Source organism: Trachypithecus francoisi, unplaced genomic scaffold (genome assembly GCF_009764315.1).
Source record: "Trachypithecus francoisi isolate TF-2019V2 unplaced genomic scaffold, Tfra_2.0 Lachesis_group15, whole genome shotgun sequence".
In the NCBI taxonomy this organism is placed as follows: Eukaryota; Metazoa; Chordata; class Mammalia; order Primates; family Cercopithecidae; genus Trachypithecus; species Trachypithecus francoisi.
Window position 1 is genome coordinate 109,353,457 of NW_022681460.1, and position 15,433 is coordinate 109,368,889.

Sequence of the window (15,433 nt, forward strand, 5' to 3'; positions counted from 1 at the left end):
TTAAAAGCGAATAATGCATCTGCATTCTCCTACCCTGTGGTAACTGAAAATGAATGAGCCACTTGACCATCAGAGAAGAACACCTTGGGATCATATGTCAAAATCAAGTAAGGCACTCAAGTTCGTATTGGGCTGATGGATTGAAGGCAAGACCTTAGGCAATTTTATATATATATATGTGTGTGTGTGCGCGCACGCGTGTATGTGTACATTATATTATATACATAAAATAATATATATTATATGATATTCACATAGTATATATCATATTATATATAATATATATTTATTATATAATATATTATATAGTATATTTATTATATACTATATTATATATGTTGTATATAATGTATATAATCATATATATTTATTATATATTATATAATGTATTATATTATATAATTATTTAATTATAATTATATATTTATATATTTAATATTTAATATAATTATATATTTATTATATACTAATATATTATATAATATATATTATATGATATATTATAGAATATATCTATATATATATTATATGATATAGAATATATCTATAATATATATTATATGATATAGAATATATCTATATATATATTATAGAATACATATATATTATATGATATATTATAGAATATATCTATAATATATATTATATGATATAGAATATATCTATAATATATATTATATGATATATTATAGAATACATCTATATATATTTTCTATCTTTTATATAATATATAAAACATAATAGAAATAAAACATATATATTATATAATACATTTTACATTATTATATATTATATTATATTATATTATATATATACACACACATAAAGTATTAAATTACATGATCACAAAGTTCCACAACAGGCTGCCTGCAGGCTGAGGAGCAAGGAGAGCCAGTCCAAGTCCCAAAACTGAAGAACTTGGAGTCTGATGTTCAAGAGCAGAAGGCATCCAGCACAGGAGAAAGATGTAGGCTGGAAGGCTAGGCCCATCTCTCCTTTTCATGTTTTTCTGCCTGCTTTATATGCACTGGAAGCTGATTTGATTGCACCCACCAGATTCAAGGTAGATCTGCCTTCCCCGGCCCACTGACTCAAATGTTCATTTCTTTTGGCGACACCCACACAAACATACCTAGGATTGATACTCTGTATGCCTCAATCCAATCAAGTTGACACTCAGTATTAACCATCACAACAGCCAATCAAAAGCAGTGGTTCTCACTAAGGACGCTTAAAAATGCTCTGGGGTTAAACCTGGCCATTGTCAAGGAAGTCAGAATCTCTTGGGTAACACCTACACATTAGTATTTTTCAAAGGCTTCCCAAGAGCCTCAGCATTGCATCCAAGGTTGAGAGACTTGGCCAAGGATCTGGCGCCAACAACCACACACCAACAACACACAAATACAAGCTCTCGAGGGCAAGACCTTAGCAAAACCAAAGCACTGTCAAGGCGTTATCTCAGTAAATCCTTACTACGACCTAAGAGATGGACACTCTGATTCTCCCCATTCTGTAAGCAAATGAACAAAGGTTCACAGAGGTTAAATAATTGTCCTGCAATATCAATTCAAGCAAGAGGCAGAGCCAGGACTCACAGTAGTCTGTACTTCCACAGCTGTTACATGGCAGCCAGTCTTTAAAATGTGCAGTTCTCACCTTTAAACAGAAAGCAGCAATACATTTCACATATCAGATTGCCAGTTCTGGTGAGAAAAATTCAAGGACCCCTCAAGCTCTTCCATGAATTCAACGTGTGGCTGCCAAGGATGAAGACACCTCTCTTTGTGTTGTTAGACTTGGACAACCTTGGATAAAACCCGAGATTTTCCTGTTCTCAGCTGTGAGGCTTTGGGCCAGTTGCTTATCTATGATGATACTCAGTTGCACGATCTGTACAATGGGGATAATTCCTTCCTCCCAGGTTCACAAGGATTGAAAGTAATTACACGAATGAAATGTCCTGGCACAAACCAGAGATTAACAAATGGTCATCTCTTCCACCAAAAGTAATACATGGCATAGAAACCTAGATGGTCCAATTGTCAAACTGTATGATGTTTATCTCTAGCACTACCTGATAAATTGTAGAGTGACCCTCTTTTTCCAAGTGCCTTTCCATCGATTACATTTTTTTTTTTTTTTTTTTTTTTCTTTTTTGAGACGGAGTCTCGCTCTGTCACCCAGGTTGGAGTGCAGTGGCCGGATCTCAGCTCACTGCAGGCTCCGCCTCCCGGGCTCACGCCATTCTCCCACCTCAGCCTCCCGAGTAGCTGGGACTACAGGCGCCCACCACCTCGCCCGGCTAGTTTTCTGTAGTTTTTAGTAGAGACGGGGTTTCACCGTGTTAGCCAGGATGGTCTTGATCTCCTGACCTCGTGATCTGCCCGTCTCGGCCTCCCAAAGTGCTAGGATTACAGGCTTGAGCCACCGCGCCCGGCCCGATTACCACATTTTAACCAGTTTATATTAAATACAAGTTTTCTCAGCTGTGCTGAGAAATTTTTTAAAAAGTTATTCAGATCCACTCCCACTCCACCACAAAAGGCAGTGACTCAAGTTTGTAATCCCAGCACTTTGGGAGGCTGAGGCGGGTGGATCACCTGAGTTCAGGAGTTCGAGTCCAGCCTGACCAATATGGAAAGTCCACCTCTATTAAAAATACAAAAAAAATTTAGCTGGGCATGGTGGCACGTGCCTGTAATCCCAGCTACTCCACAGGCTGAGGCAGGAGAATCACCTGAACCTGGGATGGGGAGGTTGCAGTGAGCTGAGATCACACCATTGCACGCCAGCCTGGACAACAAGAAACTCCATCTCAAAAAAAAAAAAAAAAAAGAAAAAAAAAAACACCAGGCGCAGTGACTCACGCCTGTAATCCCAATCCTTTGGGAGGCCGAGGCAGGTCAGGAGATCGAGACCATCATGGCTAACATGGTGAAACCCTGTCTCTAATAAATATATAAAAAAATTAGCTGGACGTGGTGGCGGGTGTCTGTAGTCCCAGCTAGTCGGGAGGCTGCGGCAGAAGAATAGTGTGAACCCTGGAGGTGGAGCTTGCAGTGAGCCAAGATCGTGCCACTACACTCCAGCCTGGGCAACACAGTGAGACTCCATCTCAAAAAAAAAAAAAAAAATCTTACCTCACTGAAGCTGTCTTTTCTGGCCATCTTATCTAAGAGATTCTCCCTAGAAACTCATCATTTTACTTTCTTTCTTTTATGGCACTTAAAACATCTCAAATTAGTCTTTTATAGTTGCTAATTTTATAGCCTCTGCGCCCCCACCCCCCAACCACACACACACACACACACACACAAATACAAGCTCTAGAGGACAAGGAACTTGCACGTCTTGCTCATTACTCTATGTCTAGCACTTAGAACTATGCCTGGGACATAGAGGTTCTCAGCAAGTATTTGTTGAGTATGAGAATGAAAAGTAAACCATCTTAACACAGGCAGTGTCACCCGGAGTGTAAAGATGTTTTTAGTGCCTTTGCTGGATCCTAAAGTTTAGCATTCTCCAAGGTTAAGCCCTCATACTACTTTTTCTTCCCTCTCCACTATTTCTCCTTCACTCTGATGACTTTAACAGCCACTTCTACTAATGACTGCTAAATTCATGCCTCCAGCAGATCTGTCTGCTGAGGTCTAGAGACTCCCATGTGAGAGCTACTCCAAGTCTGTGTGCAAGGGAACCAGAATCCTGTAGCTTGACTCACTGGGAGTCTCAGTCATTAAAAAGGAACAGCAATTCCAGGTATACAGTGGAGTCCCTCACTCAGATCTGTGCCTGCCTCAGCCCCCGTGGATTAATACCCGTGAAAAGAGAGCCCTGAAATTAAACAGGACATTAGGGTTCAATGGACTTGGCTGCAAAGTGAAGATTTTTTTCAGATGGGACCTTCTTATTCCTCCATCAAGCAAAACAAACAAGTCTCTATCAGACTGAGCCCCCATTTTCATTAAGCCACACAGCACCCACATCGTGCATGGTTTCATGGTGTCCTGCAACAGTGCTCCCTGCAAGCACAGCTCATGTGTGTTTGTACCTTAACCCCCACACATACTTTCCTTCTCCCCTGTCAGTCTCATGATGTCCCTCTTCTGAGGCCTTTGTTGACAAACTTCTCTCCATGAAATCAATCGAGCCCCTACTCTAACACCCCTTTCCGTTTTTTTGTCTCTGATTCAACAAGCTCATAGGGAGATATTCCTTTGTTCCTCCTTTTCTTAAAACAGTATGTTTCCTAGGTGAAAGAGAGCAGTAACAGGAAGCATGAGTAGAACACGGACTAAATACCAGGCACCACATGAAACATTTGCTCACTATGAACTGTACTTTCGTATAAGCCTCACTACAACTCCCTTAAGGTACATATAAAGGAGACAGAAATTTGGAGAGGAGCTTATGCAATGTCACCCAGAAAATGGGTGGTAGAGTCCAATTTCAAATCTGGATGGCTGTGTTGCCAAAGCCCATTATTTTAATCACCATAGTAAAAAGTTCATTATCAGGTAATAATTGGGTGGAGGACTTCATGAAAGAGAACTGATGGTCAATCATTCTCAGCAAACTAACACAGGAATAGAAAACCAGACACCACATGTTCTCACTCATAAGTGGGGGTTGAACAATGAGAACACGTGGACACAGGGAGGGGAACATCACACACCAGGGCCTGACAGGGAGTGGGGAGCAAGGGGAGGGATAGCATTAAGACAAATACCTAATGCAAGCTGGGCTTAAAACCTAGATGATGGGTTGACAGGTGCCACAAACCACCATGACATATGTATACCTATGTAATAAACCTGCACATTCTGTACATGTATCCCAGAACTTAAAGCAAACTGTTTTAAAAAGAAAAGAGAATTGGTGGTCAGTCATACAACTTGGGATGTACCGGCATGACTTCAGCATGTTGTTTAGTGCTCACCTAAAGAAAAGCATGAGGCTCAGATGAACAGGCAACTCCTGGTTGGATTAAATGGAGGTATGTCCTTGCAGAAAAGATCACAGTGCCTTCAATAGTCTTGTCCTTTCCAGGATATTCTGCCTGGTTTCTGTTTACCAATTAGTTGAACAGCTATGTATTGCAACAAGGCATAAATGGAGTAATGAATTGAGATGCAGGTTTCATTAAATTGATGAACTGCTAAATTCCAGTTCAGCTAACAGTTCAATTATCCCATTTTGCATCTTAGCCTTCCATCCAATTCTGCATATATGTAGCTCCAATCACCGAGGTACCTACATCCTCTGCATTACCATTAATTAAGCCATCACTCTTCTTTCCGTGAATCTGTACACCCTTCCCCATAAGTTGGGTCTGCAAGTAAGAATGTGAAGACTGAGCACTGAGTAGCAAATTTAACAGTGCTAGAACAGGGGATTGACCCAAAGTGAATTTTAACAGCCACCACTCTACACACACGGCCACCAACTTCATCTGACAACACAAATGTCAACAAACTCCATGTACCATTTGTCCAAAGACAACGGGAAGTGAGAAGCACTGCAGGAAGAGCAGAGACCTCAGCTGAGGCTCTCACTTGCCAATGCCAGGTAATAGGTTTCCGTGGGAGGGGTTCAAGCAATGATTCACCACATAATCATCCAGGACCACGGACAGGGCTCACTGAGCTTAGGAAATGGATTCTAACTTGAAATATCCAAAAGATCATCATGAAGCCCTTGCCCTTCCCCCTTCCACACATGCCCAAAATCTGTTTACTTTCTATATTGATTTGAGTTCTTGTTTAAGAACAATAGAAACTGGTAGGAATTTGTTTCAAAAGAAAAGGAGTTCTTGGGAAGAACACTTATTTGTTCAACAAATCTCAATGGAGGCTTAAGAACAAGACCAGCTGCTAAACCCAGATGACACTACAGAACAGTCTAATTGAGACTGCACTGTCCTCTTCAGAGGACGCTGACTGACTGGTGCTGCCTCAGAACAATTTCTGAACTCTCCCTGCACCTGTTGGCTGCTGGAACCAGAGCCAGTGTCTCAGAAGGAAGCATCAGGCTGGACCAAACTGCCCAGAAGAGAAGAGAGGAAAGGAGAGGTGAGGAGAGGAATGAGTATTGGTGTTTTTATCTTCCTGACTTTCACTGACACCAACGCAACAGTGAATCCCTGAATACACAAAGGGGGTTCAGATGCTGAGCAGCTGAAATACATACACACACAGAGCTCCATGGTACTCCACCATGAGCACCCAACATGGCACACATTTCAGCACATGCGATAAAAACAAAGCTCCTCAACGACCTTGGTCCTGAAGACCTGCCTCCCTCACTTCATCTCTCTTTGCCCTCCCTCATACCCATAATCCATCTTATAAGACTTTTACACGTTTCTCCAGAACACACTGTTTGCTTCACCACCAAGGCTTCGCACATGCAGTTTCCTCCGTCTGTAACATTCTTCCCCTAGCTAACTGCTACTCACCTTCTGAACTCAGAGAAACGTGTTTTTTAGACTAGCTGGAAGGACTCTGTAACAACCTCTACTAACATGACATGTTTATTCCCTGAGCGCAGGGAATATGCCTGTGTCGTTCTCTGCTGTATCCAAAGAAGTTAATCTAGTGTCTCATTCATAAATGTTTAATATGGATTGGTCCAGTGAATTTCTTTCAACCCTGACTTCAAATAAAAGCAACATGAGGGAGGCAGGCGAGTCATAGGCAGTCTATGCATCACTCCTAAGCACATTTACCTACATGCCCATTTATCTGCATGTCCACTGTAAACAGGGACCCACGGAAAGTGCATTTCCCTAAGAATTCTTTGATTACTTCTTACTAGCCCTTACTGCCCAAAACGCAAAACTCAATTTCACTAAAATGTGAATGTGCAGGTGGGTTTCACACTGGAACCTTGCCTTCACATAGGAGAACATATTCTTTGTAGAACTACCTATTCTCTGGAGATACTCAACATCTTCAAGAAAATTGGTATCTCTGGTCTTTTAGAAAGACAGAGCAGCATATCTGGCTGCTCATTTATTCAAGACAAGCTGTCATAATAACCAACACCAGAGGCCTGGGTTCAATGGCTGGGTCTTCCCCTTCTGGCCATTTAACCTTGCCCTCCATAATGACAGAGCAGGAACTTCCTACCAGCCTGGGAGGATGCAGAATTGGAGGCCGGTTTTAGTTGATTCTTTAAAAGAAAAAGAAAAATTAAGATATTTACGTCACACCTGTTTGTGGACAGAGATTCATACTTGCTACCTCAGTTTTGTTCATCAATGTACAAATTTAAAAGTCAATCACCAATATTTATTGAATAGGACTATGTGTCCAGGCACCATTCCGAGCACTTTTTTTTTTCTTTTTTTCTTTTTTTTTTTTTTTTTTTTGAGGTGGAATCTTGCTCTGTTGCCCAAGCTGGAGTACAATGGTACTATCTCGGTTCACTGCAACCTTCGCCTCCCAGGTTCAAGAGATTCTTGTGCCTTAGCTTCCCAAGGAGCTGGAATTGCAGGCATGTGCCGCCACACCTGGCTAGTTTTTTGTATTTTTAGTAGAGATGGGGTTTTGTCACATTGACCAGGCTGGTCTCAGGCTCCTGGCCTCCAGTGACCTGCCTGCCTCAACCTCCCCAAGTGCTGGGATTACAGGTATGAGCTGCCACACCCAGCGTGTTCTGAGCACTTTCCAGGCACAATCTCACTGAATCCTCACAACAACTCATTGTTATCTGCACTTTGCACATGGAAAAACTGAATCTCAGAGGGTTGAATGACTTGCTCAAGGTCACACAGCTAGTCAGAAGGAGGTGTGAGATTGAGTCTGCTCTGTTAACTTCCGAAAAGATATGTGATATCACACACACATATAAATGGGCAGCTATACAATAATTGTTTCATAAATGTTACCTTAATAAGTGATAGATATAAGTATAGACGAATGGATACACAAATGGGTGGGTAAAAAGTTGTGATGCCTTCCTTTTTTTTATTTTTATTTTACTTTAAGTTCTGGAATACCAGAATGTGAAAGTTTGTTGCATAGGTATACATGTGCCATGGTGGCTTGCTGCACCTATCAACCCATCATCTAGGTTTTAAGCCCTGCTTGAATCAGGTATTTGTCCTAATGCTCTCCCTCAACATGCCGCCCAATGACCCAACAGGCCCTGGTGTGTGACGTTCCCTCCCCACCACCGTGTCCATGTGTTCTCCTTATTCAACTCCCACGTATGAGTGAGAATATGTGATGCCTTCCTTTTTAAAGTGATCCCTCTAACAACCTAATTATAGACAAAACACTTGGCCCATCGAGTCTTCACAATCCAGAAAATTATGTTCCCCCACATGAGAGCTCGTTACCCCAAACCACATCCAGCAAGAGGAGCTCTGTGCCCCTCATCCTTATTTCAAAGCAATGTCTGCTGCAACTTCCAGGAGCTGCTGGAGGAGAATGGACAGGAGCAGCATGTCTCCACAAACCATCCACAAGGAGAGTGGATGACTAGAACAGACGCTATTAATCATCTATCTCTCCCTGACAGATGGGCTCCAGCACAGCCTTGCAAATCCATAGGCTGGGCCCAGCAGCCACACGGGCTGCACGATGACACGCGGATGCCATCCAAGAAGGCTCAGTGTTGAGGCTCCGTTGCCATGTTTAAACATAAACAGCTCGTTTTTCCCATGCCTTGTTTTCTGTTTCCATTATCTGGCCAAGTTGGGTCCAATTGAGAAAGAGGCAGCTGTGTTTGGGGAGCGATTGTCTTCTTCCCACTGGGCACGTGAGCTGAGTTCTCTATTGTTCACATCTGTGGCCGCCTGGCTGAAAACCCAGGGATGCTTCTCTCTTTTCAAGCACCAATGTGCTTAGCCCAAAGTCTAGAAATGATCAGTAGTAAGTGGTCTCTCCCAAAGAGGAGAGCTTCCTGGGCTGGTTCATCCCTTCTTCTGTTCCTTAGGACCCAAAGATGTGTGAGATTATATATGTGTGTGTGTGTGTCTGTGTGTGTGTGTGTGCATATATTCATATCCATACACACACTTTTTTTGAGACAGGGTCTCTATCTTTTGCCCAGGCTGGAGTGTAGTGGTGCAATCACAGCTCACTGCAGCCTTGACCTCTTGGGCTCAAGCAATCCTCCCACCTCAGACTCCAAGTAGTTGGAACTATAGGCACACATCACCATGCCTGGCTAATTTTTTTAAATTTTTCAGAGAGAAGGGGTCTTGCTGTGTTGTCTAGGCTGGTATCAAACTCCTGACATCAAGCAATCCTCCTGCCTCAGCCTTCCAAAGTGCTGGGATTACAGACATGAGCCACCGTATCCAGCCATTATGTGCTATTTTTACATAACTTACTATGTGTACCAGACCAGCATTATACATTTGAATCTGCCCAACAGATTTTCACCATAGGGAAGGAAAAGTGGCTCATCTGAAGTTACAAATCTGTGACAAATCACCAAATAGGACTGGAATCAAAACCTTTCTCCAAAGTCCATACATTCGCCACGTATTAGGTTGGTGCAAAAGTAATTAAAACTAATGGCAAAACTCGCAATAACTTTGGTGCTAACCCAATACTATGTTCTATGACATGCTTCCAATTCTAAACAAACAGAACCTGGGCTCTGCCAGGAAGCCTTCTGTCTACGTTTGCTCTGTAAGATCCTTTGTCAAGATTTCTTGGTATGTCATGGAAGAGTCCCATAGACTCTAGAGTCAAACGTGAGACTGATTCCTGGCCCCATCACTGTCAACCTGCACCTGGGCATGACACCCCCACCTCAGTGAACTTCAGCTCCCCCACTTGCAAAATAGACATGAATATTTTACCCATTGTAGAGCAAAGTGGAGATGACATGGAAAATAAAAGTCATATTCATCCTTCAAGTCTTTGTTACTCAGAAACAGCTTCTCTGAACCCTGAATCAGGTTAAATTCAATTGCTTTAAAAGATTTTCACAATACCTGTGCTCCTTCCAGTCTAACATTTATTATACCCATAATTTCTTCTTAATTACATGCCCACTTCTAGACCCTAAGAACTACGAAGACAGGGCTTCTATCTGCTGTCTCTTTTACTGTAGAATCATCTCCCAGAACAGTACTACATAGAGGATGGACAACCAAGAATGAATTATTCAATGGCTAGATGGTGTTTATAAAGCATCTAGCACAGTCCCTGTCACAACAGAAGCGCTTGTTCTCTTTCCTCCTCCCCTGGATGCATCAAGAGCCATGGGGCTTCCTCATTCCCCCTTTCCATTTTGTAATCAGCGTTGATGCAGAAGAGGAGAAGAGCTGCAGGCTGAAGCAGATGATGCAGGCAAAATGCTAGGAAAAGCTGGGAAGTGTTAAAGAGTCTTAGACAACATCAGAAAGAGCCACAAGACCTACAATGAGGCCAAGAACTACAGTGATGCACTGTCCTGTGTATACGTATTTATAAGGTAGAAGAGTGAAGGTGTGGAGACAGACAGGTGGGTTGCCACAATAAGCAGCTAGAGAAGGAGAGAAGAAATGCAAGTCAAAGATGGAGAAGAACTGCAATGCACACTTCCCCCAAAGATAGACCTGAACTTCACTGAATGGAGATAGGTGCCCTCCATGGAGCGCCTTCCACTTGACAGAACAACCAGGTCTGGCCTCAGTGACACTGATGTCAACGTTTGGGTGCCAAGCGAGACTTTGCTAAGGCTTCAACATGGAAATGGACTGTGAGCTGACCTGTGCTAGAAGCCAGAGAGAGGAAGGAAATCCACAGAAGTAGTTCTGGACGGAGCCTTTAGGATGGGTTCACTCTGAGACAAGGTGGCTTAACGCACCATCTTTACTGAGGTGTGACCTTGATATCAACCCTGTCGACCTTGGAGCCCGCTTCCTGCCTGGCTCCTACGTGCCAGGCACAGGCTTCCTTCTGACCCTGTAATGTGAGCTGCTTCTTGTTGACTGGTTCCGTCCTTGCCCCTGCTCTGTGACTTCTACTTGAATAATGAGCTCTAAATATATTTTCTTGTTCGAAACCATTTTTCTTTTCTAATGCTAAATTATAAGGCTTGTGTGTGTCAGCAGGAAAAAATGTGCCCTGCTTTTCCAAAGGATGCAGAGATGCCGCTAGACACACTTCCAAATGACTGGGGGGGTGGACGCATTTCCACCATCTCACCCACCCAAGAGTGGACGCTTGTCTGCAGCCAAGCACATTTCTGAGCAATTACTGACCCAACCCCAAGCTCCCTAATTATTTCTGAAAAAGTTCAGGATGGAGAAGGAACTACTATTAATTATTTAAAACAAAAACCCAGACACACACACACACCCTAGGGCGAAGAATTTCTGATCATCCCTCTTTTTTTTCTCAGGTCTAGGCAGGACCATCAGAAACCACTGAATTTAACTGGGCTGCTGTGAGCCACACAAATTACAGGCAAACCAACAACCACTAAATTTTTTTCCTCTTAACATCATTATCTCCAGCTAATGGAGGTGGTGGTTATAAAAGAAAAAAATCAGAGATGGATGAGTCTTCATCTCCCATTGCTCTGCTTTTTCCTGGAAAATATGACTTACTCTTTGTGAACCGTTTTGTTTTCTTCAAATGAAAATCTTATAGGGAACGTGGCACACTGACTGTTTCCACAAGTTGGGTTCTTGCTAGAGTCTGGAGGGGTGGGCTTGTCCTTTAATAACGAGGTGCACCCAAAGCCAACCTTCAAAGGTTCAGCATAGCAGGCCATGGAGACTAGCATGTGCAAAGGCCCTGTGGCAGGAGGGTACTGAAGAGGTGCGGAAGTGGTAGGAAGTACTAGAGACAGCACCAGGCATGAAATCAGGAGCCCTCCTGACACGTGGCATCAGAATAACCTGGGGCAAGTTTACTGATCTCTCTGTAATTGATTTTACTCATCAGATAGGTAACCATCTGCCCAGACAGTTCCAAAGGGCCACTATGAAGCTCACCTAAGAGAATATAATACATTAGGGTACTGAAGATGGAATCCTTCCATCCCTGCCATTCTACCTAGTCCACTGCCTGCCCCTGGACTGACAGAATGACTCCAAAACATATCAAGAGACTGACAGAATGACTCCAAAACATATCAAGAGACTGATAGAATGACTCCAAAAACATATCAAGAGACTGACAGAATGACTCCAAAACATACCAAGAGACTGACAGAATGACTCCAAAAACATACCAAAAGACATAAACCTTCAACCAGCAACCCAGGCAAGTCCCAGAAAGTTGCATCCCTTTTTTTTTTTTCCAATTCTCAAAGATGCAAATCTCTCCACCCATTTAACTAGGTTACCTGAATAACAAAGAACAGGCTTTTATTCTTCATCACTTCGAGAGAAAACTGATTATATGTGTGACTCTACCTGGAAAAAGCTACGGCTCTGATTTAAATCTAAATATTATGCCAGGCCGATGGGTGGCATCCTTCACCCCTGGCTCACACTGCAACTTGGATGGAGATGTAATTTGGATAGTCATTTTAAATTATAAAAAGACAAGGGGCCTTATATTCACTGGATGGTCTCCTCTCTCCGGGCAGCTCTGAATGAGCAAAAGCACTGGCTCCTAAAATAACAGGGTGAGAGAGGCACCCCTTTCAGAAGGGTTTGCATTAGCACTTTGATCACTTGCCTATCAAACTGTGCATTTCTGTATAGGAAACGAAGAACAGCTTGTCTCCACAGTCTATTATAATTACCACTAAATGCTCCAGAAACTTGGCAGTTTTGAATTTCATAACACCCATGACTGACATTCCTAATTAATACTATTGTTTTTCTCCTCTGGCTGAATTTCCTGAATGCCAACATGCACCGCATACACTAAAAACAGACATTAAAGAAAATAACATCAGTGTTAATCTCCAGCACAAATATATCAAATGCCTCAGTGAAGTGTATAGAAAAGAACCGGATTCCTATAAATAATGGAGCATCCTTCTCTGATCATCTTTATCCTTCTACACTAATAAGATGATCATCTCTCTCCCCCTGCCTCCTTGCTCTTAGATTTCAGGACCGCATTTGGTGAAGTGCACTCCCAGCTCTTTCATTCTCTTGCTTTGCTTTTAAGTTGCAGATTGAAACTTTCAAAGAAAACCTCCTAGCTTAAGTTAGAAATAGCATCCACTGGGCACTCTATAAATAGGGAATCCACAGAAGAGAGCAAGATGGTCTAATTTGTGCTTTCTAATGGATGTTTCTCTGGTTTGTGTGAGGCTGAGAACACCCAGCATTTGCTGATGTCCTCATTTACTCTGCTGGATGGCTTCACCAGGGATTTCAGTGAGGGGGGCTCTGAGTCTGAATTCCGTCCCTGCCACCTGCCAGCTGGTCCATTTCCTTGTGCTCTCTGAGCCTCAGTTTTTTCATCTGCAAAGTGGAGCTTATAATAGCACCTACCTTTCAGGGCTGGAGTGAGAATGCAATGAAAAAAATAATGTATTGAATAGAGATGCTGGCAGACAATCAGTACTTATTAAACTTAGTTATTGGGCTTACTGTTCATACACTTCCAAGTTTGCTGACAGGTCAAAGAAAGCTCCAGACACATATTAGAGACTCAATAAACTCAAACAGTTGAACTAGTAAGAAGGATAACCCTGTGAGGTGCCTAATAGTTTAAACTCCCTGTGAGTAAAAAGGAAAGAAATGTGTATGTGTAGGATTGGTACTGTAGAGAGTGACAGTTGTGTCTTTTACAGACACCCAGGACCTCAGGCAGTATCACAGTGCAGAAACTTGAAAATGAAAACCAGGGCTTGTGGCTCAAGAGACGAAGGCATACGTTCCCATAACTTCCATAGCTCAGCCTGTATCCACAAGTTACATTGGTGTTGGTTTTTATCTTGATGGCACCTATGGACATGGGCTGCAGAATGATTTTGCCCAGTCAGCATTCCTGATTTGCTTCATCTAGTTGTTTAATTGAAAATGGGTTAATATTTATTTTGAATGTGGTGAAATGCACATAACGTCAAACGTATTATTAGTAACATTTAATACACTCACAATATTAAGCAACCATCATCGCTATCTGAGTCCAGAACATTTTCACTGCAAGGAAACCTCAGACCTGTTAAGCACCCACTCCTCAACACCCCTCCCCCAGCCCCCAGCCCCCAGCCACCACTAATCTGCTGTCGCTATGAATTTGCCTGCTCTAGACACTTCAGGTAAATGGCATCATAAGGTCTGTGACCTTTTGTGTCTGGCTTCCCTCACTTAGCATGTTTTCAAGGTTCATCTACATTTTAGCACATGTCAGTGCTCCGTATCTTTTTATGGATAAAAAATACTCCGCTGTATGGATAGACCACAATATGTTTATCTAGTCATGCCTTGATAGACTTTTGGGTTGTTTCTACCTTTGGGATACTGTGAACAACGTTGCTATGAACATTCATGTACAAATCTTTTGTGGACATATATATATACCTAGCAAAAGAATGGCTGGGCCCTATGGCAATTATTTAACTTCTTCCACTTCTATGACTCTTATTTTCTACTCAGAAACCATCTCTTTCATCATGCTCTTTTCCTGTGTTTTTATCTCAAAAAGCCATCTTGGGCCCAGTGCAGTGGCTCACGCCTGTAATCCCAGCACTTTGGGAGGCCAAGGCAGGCAGATCACCAGGTCAGGAGATCGAGACCATCGTGGCCAACGTGGTGAAACCCCATCTCTAATAAAAATGCAAAAATTAGCTGGGTATGGTGGCGCGTGCCTGTAATCCAAGCTACTTGGGAGACTGAGGCAGGAGAATCGCTTGAACCAGGGAGTTGGAGGTTGCAGTGAGCCAAGATAGTGCCACCCTACTCCAGCCTAACAGAACAAGACTCAGTCTCCAGCCAGCTTGTTCTCATTCTCTTTGGCAGGACTGCTCTAGAGGCGGGTTCCTGACCCAGGTGAACCCAATGAGCCCAAGCCTTGAGGTTTTTGCAGAAACCTGGCTCCCTCCTGCTGCTGGGTAGGCTGAGATAGTCTAACAGTTCGGAGCTGAGGGTGGCCACTCCTCCACCAAAAAAATAAAACCAAAACAGAAGGAAAGGACAGAGTAGGACACATGCCTTGAGGCATCATTAGAGTGTCCAGACTCCGTCACACTTAGGGGGAAAGGCCAACCCTCTGGAATTTTCAGCTCCTTGAGATTACATTTTGGGTCTATTCAATTTGGTTTGAATTGAGATCTTTGTTGGGGTGCTATCCAACTGCTGTTTTGTGAGTGCTCAGACAGCACCAGTGGGTGAACTAATTGGGCAAGGATTATTTTCACTTAAATTTTGTAATGTATCATGAATACTACTACATAGGCATCCAGCTGTAGCAATGCTCCGCCTGACCAAAGCCTGAGTATCCATCCCCAAAGCGGTGAACTGAGATAAGCAAGCTAGGGAGAATCTAATGCCGAAGGAGTCAAAGGTGTG

General features: G+C 42.7%; 1 protein-coding gene across 1 annotated transcript in view; it reads right to left on the reverse strand.

Annotated features, from left to right (window-relative positions):
• Positions 1–15,433, reverse strand: part of RBFOX1 (RNA binding fox-1 homolog 1) — a 2,535,170-nt gene that overhangs the window by 2,066,187 nt on the left and 453,550 nt on the right. The gene's annotated exons all lie outside the window — the stretch shown is intronic.